The sequence below is a fragment of the Neopelma chrysocephalum genome, unplaced genomic scaffold (assembly GCF_003984885.1).
Source record: "Neopelma chrysocephalum unplaced genomic scaffold, ASM398488v2 Primary Assembly neopelma1_61b, whole genome shotgun sequence".
Taxonomy (NCBI): domain Eukaryota; kingdom Metazoa; phylum Chordata; class Aves; order Passeriformes; family Pipridae; genus Neopelma; species Neopelma chrysocephalum.
The window spans coordinates 4,120,914-4,133,305 of record NW_020897717.1 but is presented as its reverse complement, the minus strand read 5'-3'; the positions used below and the strand labels follow the sequence as shown (position 1 = coordinate 4,133,305).

The window sequence follows — 12,392 nt, the reverse complement described above, 5'->3', positions numbered from 1 at the left end:
ATATATGGAAATCTCAGAGGTGTGGGAGCCACCTGCAAGGCAAGGTTCAAACTAAATGTGGGGCTTGAACTCTGTGCCTAACATCAGAGACCTTCCCCTCCAAATAGATATGAAGGTCATTGCTACTACACACAAAAGCTTGTGCAAGCATCAAATCCCTGCAAGATATAAACTACACTTTACCACACATGATTTAATTGCCAGTCACAAGCCAGAACACCTTTGTTCACTCTGTTTTCCCCCTGGACAAAAGCACTGCATTGGTTTTCTGTATATAATTATAAAAGGTCAAGGCAGGTTATTTTTCTACATCATCTTTTCATGGGTAGCTGAAGTCACATGGGTTCCTAAAACCTCTTCTTGGGAAAATCTGGTAAATCTGTTTTAGTTTTTGCCATCTAGACAGTACCCACCAACATCATAGTCAAGATTTGCCAATGAATCCAAGGCAACTATGATGTGGACAACAATTTCTTTTCTCATGCAAAAACATGAGTGCTTTGAACCTAAAGGATGAAAGAAATAGTAAGAGTAGTGTGAAGATGACAATTTCCTCTAATTTTGCTTGAAGTAATTGACCACAGAAAGGTTTGGTCAGAAACAGAGGTGCCCTAGCATTTTGTTTCAAATGTGCTGGATTCACAGAGACCAGCAGGAAAGATTTGCAGGGGAGTTTTGCAGGAATCACAGTCCCTAGGAGGCTTGCTCAGGCTCACAGCAAATTAGCAGACACACACAGGTCTGCTCAGTTCCCCCAAAACAGGCAGGCTGGGCAGCCAGTGGGGTGAGGGCTGTATATAAGGCAATATGAGTTGGAGGTCTGAACTGGGAATAACGTGTCAAACAACTGCACTTATATGCACAAGGAGGAAATACATCTTGGTCACATGTGTTGTTGAGGCTTTGGAAAATAAATGTGAAACACGCAGAGCATGGGAAACAGAAGAAGAGGCTTCAAGAGAACCAATTTCACCTGAAAATATATTGCCTGGCAGCCCAAGACTCGAGTCAGTTCAGTGGTATGAGGATGCTTCTGTATGAAAGAAATACTTGAAATACTTCAAAAAAAAAAAAAAAAGAAATTTACTCAGAATTCTGATGAAGTGATAATCCATGTTGCTGTAACACAGAAAACTGAGATCTGAATGTTTGTTTAAAAAAACCCAAACCTTATTTTTTTTCTTTCTTTGCAAAAGTTCAGCTAATATGTGACTCAGCCTTTTATAAGAAAAGTCTGGTTGGGGCATAATAAATGTGAGTCACTGTAAGTAATTTTCAGATTTTCCTTAGGACTCTTCCATACAGGATCTCTGTACTGAGAAAAAGAAAAGGGATAGGAAAAGACTTGCATCAAAATTCTTATAACTATGAATACAGATGAGGTTATGCAACTGCAAGGAAATGTCATTTGTCTCCCTTTGCGTAAACAGGTGGTAAGAGCACTTACAAGGCAGTCTTCACAGGAGAAGCAAAGTGTAAGACTATGGTAAAAAAACCTCCAGAAACACTATAAATGTGAGATCTGAAGTGAAGATAAGAGAACTAGACAGTGAGTTTCATTGCTTCAGCCTTTTGGAAAAGGACCAACTCTGCAGCTGCTCAGTGCATGATGCACACAGGGATCAGGCATGTTGGTGGATGTTATTCTCCAGGTGAGCAGACCTTTGCTGGGTAACCTTTACACTCTGCTGGAATAGCCACCTGTGTCTGAAAGCTGGGTAGTAAAACTAGTGCGCCCAACCCAGGCATATCTTATAAGGCCAGGACAGATAGTGAATTTATATTGCTCTTGAAGCTTGTCTATGTGTCTGAAAGGTTTTGTGGATGACAACCCCTTTGTTTCTTTTATTCTAGTGCTCTCTCAATTTTTCTTTCTCTTCCAGGCCCTACATTTAAGATTTGAAATATCTCTTCATATTGGAAATTAATTTTAAAGAAATTGATTGGGCCACAGCTGAGCCATTCTCTGAAGTTTGCAGGTAAAGCATAAAATGCCACCCAAAAAAAAAACCCAAGAAAAGAAAGGATCTCTCCTGACTGTCCAGCTGACACAAATCTCTTCTTCTTGAATCAGGTGAATCCCATCTATTTTAACATGAAATGTATGTAATGAATAAATAGGTGTTACTTTTGTGTCTCAAAGTTTTTACCAAATTTTACTTGTTTTCTACTAAAAATCACAGTCTCCTAGGGCCAAGCAGCTGCTGCTTTTGTCTTTTCCCACCTCAAATATTTAAAATTATAGTCTTGTTCTTCCAGGAGAGCCAACTACACCCGTACTGACAACTTCTCAGGATCAGTCCTTCTGGGACTCTGTACGAGTCACCTCAAATTAAAATTCCTTGTCACAAAACAGCTCCAGAAAGGTGGCACCAAATCCATCCATTATGAAGATAAATATCTGGCAACAAAATTAGAGAGTAGAGGCCAGCAGTCAAATGGGAAGCGCAGTTCAGAGGATCCTGGAGCAGACTCACCGTTCGTTTTCACTTGCTTTCTAACTCTGAAGAGCAAATGAAAACGTAACTGGTAAAACAAAGTTCCTGGAGAGAAGCTTAAAAACCAGATGGCTGATGCCACCCAGGCACCAGCTGTGAGAAGGTTATAAACTCTGCTTTTAAAAAGAAATAGGCAGTGCCAAGCTGCTATTGCTGCACTTGGGTGTTTTGTGTCTGCTGAATTCAGCTGGTTTTACAGGCCACACACATTCCAGGGTCTGCACAGTCCCTGGTGGGAGTATCCTCCTCTTGATAGACATCAGACTATGTAGCATGTACTAAAAGAAATGTTATTTTGGTAGGAGTGAAACCTTTGTCAAGCAATACCAAGGAGCAGCCACAAGTCATTTGGGCTCTGGTTACGTTTTCCCTGGAAGCAAGAGCTCACAACACTTGGAGAGAATCCACAGCTGTCTTTGCAAGGTGAGAGATTGTTTTATTCAAATTTTGCCTAATTTTAAACAACTGCAGTTGCTGCCTTTTTTTATATAGACAAACTGTATTAACCGCGATGTATAGGGGACATCCTACCATTTGGATGTTAGTTAATGGAGGCAAGGAGCAGGAAAGGGGAGGACTGGGAGCAGACAGGAGCTGTTTTTGAAGAAGTGTCTGGCTGTGTCCTGAGGAGGTGCATGGGGAGGGAGAGAGGGAAAATGAGCCACGTTGGCTGTGGTACAGGGAAGAAGAGACAGCAGAAGCTGAGAGCATGGTGCAGGTAGGCTGGACCGTGAATGACTGCGATTTCAACATACGAACTTTTCAAAGGCTGCCTTGCTCAGAAGCAGCACCTTATCTCTGGATGTCAGGCATCAAAAACATATGAAAGAGCCAGGCATTCAGGTCCCTCTCAACTAATACAGGGTTTTGAGTACCCTTTAGCTCACAACAGACATAATGGTCTATTCCTGATGCTACTGAACTATAAGGGGTCTGTGTTTTAATGCTGGATGTCCTATGTTTTGGACCTGCACCTCCAGGTGACTTAGTTTGGAGACACAGCCACACTCCCAGTGCCAGCTGTACACTGCTGTGCCAAGGCTGTTGGATCCTGTGGTTGCATTCAGAGTGTTGTGTGTAAGTATCTGGTGAAACAACTGGTGATGTAGGGGGTGAATGCAACAGCTAAGCATGAACCTATTCAAATGCAAGTGAACAGGTCTATCTCTTGTATCAAGCACAGCTTAGCAGTAGGAAACCAGATCTCTTCAAGTTCCTAGATTTGCTAATGTTAGGTTGCTACAGGACTATTCATTCTACAAAGGGTTCAAAGACACAGGACAGACTCTGAAAGCAGAGCAGCTGAGTGAGATTGTGAGGTTTTTGCCTTCTGCTGCTGTTGTCACAGAAAAGACAAATCAGCTACTGCTTGAAAGGATACATTTCTGTCCCCCTGACCATGTCATATGGAACCTGAAAAAAGTGAGTTTTTGAAGAATTACATATCATATAGAGTAGAACTTGCCCTGTTCTTTTTTAAAAAAAGTTTTGTTTGTGTTTCCCTAAATGAAATAATTGTTTTTCAAAGAAAACTTTGCCTTTCTATTTTGACCCAGTGTCCTTAAGCATAGAGATTCATGCCCCATGTTCCACAGCTGTTTGTTTTGGTATTTTTTGAAGAAAAGCTTTTAACTTTTGTTTTGCATTTCGCAGTTTAAGCCTTTTCATTTAATTTGAATTAAAGTTTTCAGACTGACCTGAAATAATGTCTGGGTTTCCTTTTTGCATTGTTTAGAAAAAATATTTTTTTTTCAGCTCCCCTTTGCCTTTGATTGGAAACTCAAAGCTCTCAGTATTTGCTAGCTTTAAGGTAAAATTCCTTAGCCACTGGGTATGACCTGTAACTGGCTTTGAGCATTATAATCCTACTGAAGTCAAAGGAATCAGTTTGATTTATACCAGATGGTTATCTGGACTTCTAAGGGAAATGAAATCACTATCATGGATTAAATTCACCATCAGTACAAGAAAACCTGTTTGCATTTGTAAGATTATATCTGTGCTTCCTTATTCATAAATTTTGTTCAAGTTTCCACTACCAGTGTTGTCACCTTCATGCTACAGGCTGTGGTTCAAACCAGTAATAGAAGCCCAGGAGGTTTTTGGTGGAGCAATACTTCAGTCTTTCGGCCCAAAATTTGCACCAGTGTTCATGTGACCCTGGATTTTAAGTAGTTTGCTATCATCTGTTCATTTTGAGTGTTTGTGCCAGAAATGAGTATGAAGATAAAAATGAAACAAAATGAATGGGAAGATAATTGTTTTGATTGATTATTTTTTGAAGGATGGATACAATAGTAAAAAAATAATTGGGTTTTGCCAAAGGAAGTTTATACAACAGGAATACTTTGTTTTGCTACCAAAATGATCACTGATAGGAACAATCTGGTGCAGAAAGACTTCTTGAGCTATTGCATTTGCATAGGCGAGGAAAATGTTGCAGCTTGGAAAATGAAACATGCGATTTATGAGCACAAAGGACTTAAAGTCAATATTTTGTTCTCCTTAGTTATTCAATACTGACTTTGACAGTTCCTCTGGGTTTGAGTAGATACAGGGTTTTGGGCTGGCAGGATGCAATGTCCTAGCCGATTTCCAAAACTGTCACCGATCTTTGATTTATGTTGCCCATATTTTCCTCTTTGGACTAGTTAGTACCATCAAGCTCTTGCCTGCCTTGGCTCAGCATGCAGCAGCCTGTCTCCAGGGTAGTTCCAGGTTGGCTTGTCCTACATCATCTCAAAGAGGTCGCAGCTCTCCTTCTGTCTTATCCTGTTATGAATGAGTTTTAAAATCTAAAAGGACATTAGAATTGTGCCTGGACCTTGTGCTCGGGCATGTGTTGAACTCCATACGCTCTTCCTAAACTTCCTTTGAATCTTTGTTTGTAGCAGATGAGGCACCACATTTGTGTCACTCGCCACCGGTACTGGTGAGAATGGTTCTTGCCTTTTTGAGTAGCATGAGCCTTTCTTTCACTGTAGCATTTTGCCCTTTTCCTGAATCTTTGTTAGTTGTCTATGTGTTTGAAATGATTTAAAATGACAAGCATAGTGGAAACTGTCTAGGATGTATAAATTGCTGTGAATTATTTCAAATTAGAGAAGAAAGTGAAGAATGAGGACTCTTGGCTGTAGTACCAGCATGATCTACATATGTCTGTCTGAATTTCATGGACAAACCCCTTCATAAAAACTAAGTTCTGTGCTGCACCAAGGCTTCCTTATTACTTCACCTCCAAGGAGCACAGTAGAAGCCCTTTTAGCAGTGTCACATAGAAGCACCCTGGTGGTTTTGGGCATCCATGAAACAGGTGTAAATCAAACTTGCCTGTCTTCCAGGCAGATCCTCATGCAGGAAGAACTAACTGTGGCATAGTTATAGCACACAGCTATATAGCTGACATAGAAAAGTGGGTGAATAGTTTTGGGGAGGATTTAATTTGAACATTTTGGATCTGAGTTTGTTAAAATCAATGACAACTTTTTGAAGCACACAGCAGACAGAAGGATTTGGGGGACTTGCTGATGTTACTGGAGTACTGTGACTTCCTTAATTCTAGGGAATGACAGAACCAGCTGGCATAAATATTGTTCTCATACAATTTTTTTCATTTTTTTTTTTTTCTCCTCCCCCCCTATATTTCCTCATTTCTCTATACCACCCATTTACATTGTGAAAATTCAGTAATGAGACTTTGTCAAGGCAGAGGGTGGAAGGCAGTTCTACAGGATTTAGGATTATTTAGCATTAAGCTGTTATCAGGATGTGTTTTTTAAAAAAAAAGTGTTTTCCTAACAAGCCTGGTACATAGAGAATTTCTGGCTGAATCTGTAAATTCCCACAGGGAAATGTTGATCCTTTATCTAATGTTTGTTTTATCTGCTCCCTACTGGAGCATATTGGTGGTACATAAGTAGATTGCTGTCATATGGCCCCAGACAGTTGCTTCAGAAAGGGGTTCTACAGATCCTTGACAGGGAAATTATATTTATTTTTTTCTAATAACATGTATAGTCCTTGTAATTTGTTTGAGAGAGATTGCTTTATCTATAAAGCCACTGACACAGGTACTATTTTTTTACCAGACAAATTTTTCAACTATATTAACAGTACCAAGGGAGCCAAATTTTCTCATATTCACACTCTTCTCTTAGGTAAAGTACTTGCTAAGATAAAGGAAATACTGATGTGAATCTAGAATAACTGGGGAATTGTTTCATAGTAATACAAATTTTGAGAACTGGATACTAGAAATACAGTATTACTATGCCTGTTTCTTCACCTGGCTTAAAAGCCAGCAAGAAGACTAAGATGGGAGAACACTGCTTCCAGTGGGATGGGAAGCAAGTTTTCCTGTAGGTGTGGGTGACTCTGGGTCTGTAGCACTAGCACAGATATTGGATGAAACTGAACTTCAGTCAGGGTTGTAAATACTCTCATAATTCCCACAGCCCAAATGGGGTCGTGACCCTGAATTTGGGAATGGCTGGGCCAGTGCTCAGTGCCTGGGGAATGAAAGTGTCTCACTCCATCTTGGGCCAGCCCTTCCAGTGACTTGAAGATGACCTGGCAAGTCACTGGGGCTTTTTTGTTGGGATACTGGCAGGGCTAGAAAACTTTTGCTACTCTGCTCACAGAGCTACAAACCTTAACTGACCTGCAAAAGCAGACAGCATGGGTGAAGGTGCTGTTCCCGATACAGGCAGCCCTATGATTTTAGAAACTGCTGCTTGACCCCGCCTTACAGTCAAGAGCATTTTCTAGAGTGCATAGAAGAAACAGCACTTTTCTTCATTTCACCATTTCACCAGCTGGTGTTATGGTCTCTCCCTGGGAAGGACAGAGTGTTCCCAAAGGACTGGCATATCTGCCATACCTCCTGAAGGAGAGTTCTGGACAAGTGATAGTGGCAAGCTCTAATATAGGAAACATCGGAGTGATGCTTTAACAGCAAGAGTGAAAAGAAGATAAGAGGCTCCCTAAAAAATACCTGTGAAGTTGTCCAGTGGGGGCCAGGTTATTCTGGCTGGGTACAAATGTAGTATTTCACTAGTCCACTTCCCTGTCTGCTGGTTCCCCAGGTCCCATGAGAAGCCACAGGCATCACAGGAGGTCTCTGAACACTGGACCGATTCTGCTTCAAGGAGCAAGGGGAGAAGAAGGGCTTTGTAAGGTGTGCACCCTCTGGGCTCAAGCCTGCTGAGGTCAGGGGAAATTACACCCATGGCAGGAAAACTGAATATTAATTTGTTTCAGAGGGTGTATCTTGTACAATTATTTCCTTACAGAAGCTCTCACCTTATTTGACGCTCTGCTGTGTGTGCCAGTTAACCTGAGGTTTGCTCTTGATGGAGCATGCTTGCTTGTATAAAGTCCCACTACCTTTCTGCTCTAAATGGCTAATTTCACAAAGGAAGCCTTTTTAAGCATTAATAACATTTCTTAAGATGAGCTTAATGAATGGAAAAAGAGGAGTCCCTTAAATACTTGCCTTCCCAACATCCTGCAGCAATGAGGACACGACCTTGGGAGTTATTTAAAGTAATATATTTTTAATTGCATCTTCTAGCTAAGAGAGGACTGTGATCTTCAGTACAATTCCTTTCAAGGTGACCTTTGCACAGTTGTGTTGTCTGGACAAGCCATGGTGTCACTGTTAATAAGGGCACTCACTGGAAAAATAGTATCACCCATGTTAGGTCTGCTGGCATCCTTTAAAACTGCAGTGGCTAGGAAGGTGTTAGTATAACTGTGCAACAAGATTCTGCTCCCATGGAAGGCAGTGGTAAAGTTCCTACTGTGCTTAAATTAGCCAGGGCTTTCTCGCTTAGTCTTTCACTGAGGGGCATGAGACGAACAGCACAAGGGGTACTGAGTCCTACCGTTGTGTCATGCAGTTTAAATACTGTGCTTGTCACTGTCCTGTTGTCTTCAACCAGAAAATCACAAACGAAGTTCCTGAGTGCAAAAATTAATGTTTGTTGCTTCAGACTCTGTCAGTCTTAGAGACTGATAGGGGGGCAGAGTTGGCCTTCTCTATTAACTGATTGTACATACCAAAACTACCTCAAGGCTGGTGTATACCAGGTAGGCAGTCTGCTTTTCCTCAGCTACTGGTTTTGGCAAATGATTTATCTCTAGGTAAGGCAAGTGGCTATGGAGAGATAATCAAATCAGAATAGTACCTACTTTCCCATGCTTTCTACTTCCATTGACAGAAAAAACCAGTCAGTACCAGGAGAAGTTTTTGACCCACAGGTTCCTGGCTCCTCTCCGAACTTGGCTGCCAGCTGATGGCTGCTTCAGGAGCTGCTGTGATTATAGTTCAGTTCCTGTTGACAGTCATACACCTTACAGCCTCTGCAGCTGGCAGCCTTGGTGGCAGGCACAGCAGAGAGGTCCAGGGCTGAAGGAGGAGGAAAAATAAACAACACTCTCATAACAGGATGTGACCGTCCTGCTTCCATGATTCATATCCTGAGCAGCATCCCTTGGACTGGTTCAGCCCAGCGACCAGATCCTTGGCCCACTGGTTTTTCTTAGACATTCAGGAGTCTTTCTGATTTTAGTGTTATTTACAAGGAAACTGCTTTTGGCCTGTTTTTTCAGGAACTCCCGCTATTGACTCTCTTGTGAGGTGAAAATTTCTGCTTCAGCAAGGACTCTCAAAGGGGCTTTGTAGTGCTACAACATTACCTGGGATTTTGACATAAAGGTAAGTTAAAGTTAGAGGCTGCCTCATCTTACTGCATTTCCTGTAGAGCTGGTCTGCGCATTCATCAAGGAGAAATGTGGTGAGGTTTCTGGTGAAATGTTCATTCAATGTCCACTTGCATACAGTGCTAAGGTCTCCCTCTCCCTACACTGCCTTCTCCTTCAGCTTTTCAGTCAGCTTTAGCATTTTCTGACTGCTGAATAGTTGTGGATCTTTGTCAGGGAGCTTTTTGGGATGGCACACCTCTGAGGGCAGCAGGCTCCCCTCTTGCCCACTGACAAGTTTTCCTTTCCAGCACCTGTATGCCTTTTAAGTAGGTTTAGGTTCCTTCTGAACAACCAGAAAATTTCCAGCTGCTACTACACAAACTTGACTGCCGTGTCCATGCTCTTCCTGAGTAGTTATCCTCCCTATTTAAAACCAAGAAGATGAAAGAGGAAGGTAGAAGATTTGTAGTGGATGCAAGAGGAAAATGAGTGTTTATGGTATACTCACACTATCAAAAAACCCTGACTTTCTCTGATGAGAAGAGTGAAAACATACAAATTGTGAAAACATACATATCTTCTCCTCAGGCCTCTGCAAGCTGGAAAATTGAGAATTCATCCATTTTCCTGAAGATAAATAATTTTATGACTATTTTTCTGATTGCATATACTTCTCCTTTTGGAAAGACTGAATCCTTGCAATTCCCAAGCAGCTCCTCTGCACCTGACAACAGTTTTTATAGCTTGTTTCCTTTTCCATAGCTAAGTTTAGCTCTCGGTTTTCCTATGTCTCATTCCCCAGGCAGATCTCACAAGTAGTTAAGCTGTTTGTGTTTTCTTCCTGCATGCACCCAGAAGTTTGAAGAAATGAACTGCAAGATTTTGTATCAGATTCATGGGACAAATATCAAAAGATAAGTGAAAAATCAAAAATCTACTCTGAAGCTATCATACCACTGAAATGCTCACAGCAGAAGGTGGGCTTGCTGAGGTGGAATTTATTAATTGTCACAGAGATCTCTGCAAGAACTTGAATTTTTCTCATATATCATGTGAGCTCCATTCCCAACCAGTCCCATGTCTCTGACTTGGCTGCTGACCTATATTCATGTCGTTGTACTGTCTGTGTGCATGGAAGATCTGCAAATAGCCAACAAGAAGACAGACCTGCCTTCAAATTTTCACAATCCAAATATACGGCTGGGATAGCAGTCAATGAAACTAACGGCTGTGGAAAGGCTGAACTGTCTGTAATACAGCAAGAGTAAGCAAAGGAGAAGTTAAAGCTGTTGACTGTCAGTCATGGGCTGGCCTTGGCATCTGTCTGTTCCTTTCTCATAGACAATGTTTTGCAGAAGAAGCAGCAGAGAGGAAGTTTTGAAGAATGCTGATTTGAGGGCTGCAAGCTGGCATGTTGGGAATGGATGTAGGTGCCGGTGCACAGGAGCAGGAGTTGACTGTTTGCTTCTGGAGCGTTCGTCAGGGTGCTAACTCAAACCAGTGAGGCTGCAAGGGTTTATCTCACAGTCTCTGTAGGGCTGCAAGGTCTGCTCGTAACCCTGGGGAAGGCTGGGGCCCCTGTAAGGTGATTGCATCTGCGAAACCAAATAGTGGGACAAATTTTAGGGTCACAAAATGTTCAAGAACTCAATGTGATTGCACTGCCTGAGCTGAAAAAAAAAAGCCTGCCTGGAGCAGAGCAGCAGATCAAAAAAGATTTGAGCTCTCCCAGCAGTATCTCAGATAATCTTTTTCTATGACAATTATTTCCTTGGGCAGAAGATTAAGCACTCTTAAATGAATTACAGTCATTTTAGTTTCTGCTGTCCTTGCATATTGCTGCAATTATCAGTGTGGTCTCTCAGTTGCCCTGCTGCCATCCACAGAGCCAAAAAGGTTAGTAATGGTTCAGCCAAAAATTGCTCCATCTGTGTATGTCTGATATGTCAGTATTGCATAGAATGAGCACCTCTGATATTTAGATGAATTAATTTAATACCTGTGCCCAAACAAGGTCTGCTCACCACTTATCAAAGACATTCAAGGTGAATTTTAGATGGGAGTTGTACTGGCTTTTTCCTTTGGGTAAATTCCACTTCACCTGGACAATTCCTTTTAAGTCCCTAGTTGATGCAGTCATCTAATAGTGTTTTAAAGGTTATATTGAATTACTGAAGAAAAATTTATCTGATCTGTGGTCAAGGTGTTAAAAATCCAAGGCAGCATTCAGACAGACATCCTAACTACTGCCTGGGTTGAATGGATAAACTCAGGAACTTTAATCCCAAAAGCAGAGATTGAGCAAAGGAGGATTTTTATTAATTTTTGGGTGTTATCAGGGTATACTTTTTAGACCATATACCTTGAAAGAAGAGGTACTACAATCTGCACTAATGCTAAAAATAGCCCTAACAGTTGCATTGCTGGAGAGCTTCCTTCAGATTAGGATTCTGCAAGCTACTGCATTGTGTTGCATGGATTTACTCTGCCTGGCTCCAGCACACAAAGGGTGGTCTAGCTCAGGAGGACCTCAGTCACATGAGATGCTCTGATACTTTCTCACCAAGAGTTTTGAGACTCTATTAACTGACACTCCAAACTGATTGAATTTAATGAGAGTCTTTCCACTGACATCATGACTTTGATTTATACCCTTAATACATAACACGTTGTTTCACATGTGAGTCTTAATATCCTTATTCAGTCTGCAGCCCTTCCAAGTTAAATACGAATAAACAGAGAGAAGGAAAAAAACCCACAAGACAAGTTTAAAAGATTTCTGTGTGTCTGTTAGAGACAACTCTTCACTAATGCAAAGAAGCAGAGGGAAAGGGTGTCTTTTGCCTACGAATTCAGAGTCTGAGGGACTGTTTGCAGACAAAATGTTGCACAGCTGAGTTATTTTCTATCAGAAATGGCAACCAAACCTCTAATGCAATAGTTAGACCAGTAAGAGGGTTAATGGACTAAAAGCCTTGTATGTTTGTGTTAATTAAATCTGTCAACCACTGTACTTTTCTATTTTTAGTCTGGTTTTCTAAAGAAATGAGGCTTATACAGTCACCATGGCTGTCTGTCCATCTGTTGGTCCCCTCCCGCTCCTTCATGTAACTTTTTGAACTGTCAGCAAATTTCAGCCATTCTGGAAAGAAAGGAAAGCCTCTCAAAGAAACTACCATTTGTATGAAT

The 12,392-nt window shown here is 41.3% G+C and overlaps 1 long non-coding RNA gene across 2 annotated transcripts in view; it reads left to right on the top strand.

Moving 5' to 3' along the window:
- The first annotated feature begins 1,622 nt into the window (after positions 1-1,622).
- Positions 1,623-12,392, top strand: part of LOC113966877 — a 30,938-nt gene continuing 20,168 nt past the window's right edge. For both annotated transcript variants that reach the window (XR_003533990.1, XR_003533989.1), the window contains exons 1-2: positions 1,623-2,074; positions 2,801-2,921. This is a non-coding gene — a long non-coding RNA (uncharacterized LOC113966877). The remainder of the gene's footprint in view (positions 2,075-2,800; positions 2,922-12,392) is intronic.